Source organism: Aplysia californica, unplaced genomic scaffold, assembly GCF_000002075.1.
Source record: "Aplysia californica isolate F4 #8 unplaced genomic scaffold, AplCal3.0 scaffold00016, whole genome shotgun sequence".
Taxonomy (NCBI): Eukaryota; Metazoa; Mollusca; class Gastropoda; order Aplysiida; family Aplysiidae; genus Aplysia; species Aplysia californica.
The window spans coordinates 439,395-442,360 of NW_004797286.1; the positions used below are offsets into that span (position 1 = coordinate 439,395).

Sequence of the window (2,966 nt, forward strand, 5' to 3'; positions counted from 1 at the left end):
ACACACACACACACACACACACACACACACACACACACACACACACACACACACACACACACACACACACACACATGTACGTGCACAAACAAGCTTCCAAAAATAATTACCCAAATATCCCAAAAAGCAAGCCCGTTAGATGGTTCCTATATTGTGTACCTGGGCAACGATCATCTTTTTTGTCCTTCGTTTCCGAAGTACTACCTGATTTAGGACCGAAATACATTTACCTGAAACTGACCCCAAACGTATCAGAAATAGGAACTTTGAGAAAGGCAGCCCTGAACGTGACACGTAAGGGGTTTGTCTCTTTAGAGAGATATAGTGCCAAGGAACGTACCGTGGCGGCGTACTTTAGTGTATTTGTTTCGCATATTTATTTACCCGGGCATGTGGTCTCCAAAGAGACACGATTGCCTCGGGAGATATTAAGTCTACTCTAATGTATAAATTATTTTTTTTCATGCGATACTTACTTACTTATTTACTTACTATCCGTTACGCCATCTGACGTTTAGGGCAGCAACAGAGGATCTCCAGCTCTGTCTGTTTTGGCCCATCTTGGTCAACGTCCCCCACGAATGATTCCAGGACTTCATTTCAGACTCTACTGTGCGTCTCCAGGTCACTTTGGGTCAGCCCTCTTGCGATTTCTTTCGGGTGTCCAGTGAAGGGCAGTCTTCACAATAGAGTCAGGTTCTCTTCTCAGAACATGCCCAATCCATCTCCATCTTCTCCTTTTTATTATGGTGGTCGTGTCATGTTGCCTACATTTTCGTAACAGAAGTGCATTGGAAATCTTGTCGGGCCAGAAGATTCGGAGGATTTGGCGTAAGCTGGTTGTATGAAAGGAAGATAGCTTGGCACGGTCATGATCAGTCATCTTATACCGCTCTGCCATAAAGTGTGCAGTTTGGTTCTTTTGTAATACTGTAAATAGAAGTGTTTCAGAGTAGGGTCCATGGACCCTAATGCGAAAGTCACCGTGGAGAAAGTATAATAACGTAGTGTGATCATGTAAAAATAATTCCCAGAGAGATACTAATAACTTTAAATCATCATCATCAATGCCTTTCACCCCTGGCAGGGTATAGGCCACATACAAGCTCTTTCCATTTATCTCTGTCCTGGGCCATCCTTCCATTGCTGCCCATCACCCAATATTTTTACGGCACTTGTACCATAATTAAATCATATAAGTTCCGAAGATTATAGTCGTGTTACAGCCTTTCTATTGCTACTCTTTGGCTTCTCCCAACTGCTGTCTTTCAGCCACAACCCTGATCTTATTGTAGGTAAGATCTAACATCTAGCCTTCTCGGATAAAAGCGAAAAATTTCGGAGGTCCCGTATGCAAGTTTCGCACGTTAAAGATCCCTTGGTGGTCCAAAATCGATTACAGGAGGCTTTGGTTGCCACCCGGGCCATTTTCCAAAATAATTCCTACTAAACTGAAAATGTTTAATACAATGAGTCCCTAGCGCTCTTGTGATTTATGAAGTTACGAGCGCCGTAAAACACTTAATACCAAAACAAAACAAAACAAAAATGTAACGAGTGTAACTCTGACACACACCCAAGGTGCAGAATCGAGGGTTTTTTTTTCCTTTCACGTGAGGAGACACTTTGTCCAGTATGACCTCTTAAAAGCACGACAATTTATAACCGAACTCAGGCCCATTTAACGACCCGTGAAAGCTGCGTATATAAATAACTCGATCCCCAGTTCTTTCCTTAATCTCACGGGCGAAGCTTCAGGTTCACTCCACCGGAACGTTCTCCAATTTGGTGAGTATCGTTTAGACGTATAGGGCTTACGCATTTTGCATCTTAAATAATAAAACTTGTATCCTCTCTGAGAGCAGCTTTGATATAGGCGGCAGAAGGCTGATGTTAGGAATATGTGACAGGTAGCTGGTAGGCTATCCGCTTGGCCTATGTTATGCAGAGCATGCATAGTATTCGGTGTTTTGGGGTCTAGATCGACTACCCTTCTGTGTGGGTCCAGTGTTCTATTTTTTCCAGTGTTTCCACAAATCAAAAAGGGTAACTGTCATGGGCTTTTTAAACAGCTTCCAAACAGCTTTAATTTCATGTGTTTGTTATGTCCTGTTTGTTTGTTTAGTTCTTTTTCTTTTGAGGGGGGTGGGGTGGTGTTGCTTTGTGTGTTGGTGTGTGTTGGTGTGTGTGTGTGTGTGTGTGTGTGTGTGTGTGTGTGTGTGTGTATGTGCGTGTGTGTGTGTGTGTGTCCAGGGATCCCCATTACGCACAGATGTGCGTATGCATTTGCTTTTAAACATGTGACACAGCCATTTCCCCCTTCTCTATCCTGAAGCCAAGTCAATGTCAATGTTTAAATTTTGAGAACACACTCACACACTAGTGGTGGACGCTAATCGATACCAGTACTCAGTACGTTTTAAGAATGACCCCCTTAGTAAGTACTTAGATATTTTCGTCCTTTAGTCGGTACTAATGGATACTCAAGTTTTTGGGGGAAAACTAACCAAAAAGCTCTGAAAATGCTGCTGGCTGGACAAACTATTGTCTGTGATGTACAAAGACACGCAACTCATTTTCATGATGAAAGTTGGGGGGATTCCTAGAGTTGATGAATGTAGTCGATCCCCCAAGATTTAGAGGGAAACTTTTAGGGTTCAGCTAAATTAGAAAAAAAGAGAAAAATGAAGCCCTGCGCCCCCCCCCCTGAGAAAAATACCAAAACAAAAACAGCAAAAAAGTTTAATTGAAAAACCCAAACAGCAAAAGACACAGCACAGGTTAAAAGCATGCAGGCCTTCTGCTACATTTCGTGGCCTTTTGTGGAGAAGAAAAAAGAAGAAAAAAAACCCCAGATTAATAAGATTGACATTGTTACAGTAAGAAACCGTGATTACGTACTCACGAGATTGGGCCCTCTTAGTCGATAAAGTACTCGATATTGGCCAGTATCGACTAGCGTCCCC

At 42.5% G+C, this 2,966-nt stretch overlaps 1 protein-coding gene across 1 annotated transcript in view; it reads left to right on the top strand.

Moving 5' to 3' along the window:
* The first annotated feature begins 1,680 nt into the window (after nucleotides 1-1,680).
* Nucleotides 1,681-2,966, top strand: part of LOC101858823 (hematopoietic prostaglandin D synthase) — a 6,306-nt gene continuing 5,020 nt past the window's right edge. The window contains exon 1 of the mRNA XM_005090362.3: nucleotides 1,681-1,788. The gene's annotated coding sequence lies outside the window, so the exon portion shown is untranslated. The remainder of the gene's footprint in view (nucleotides 1,789-2,966) is intronic.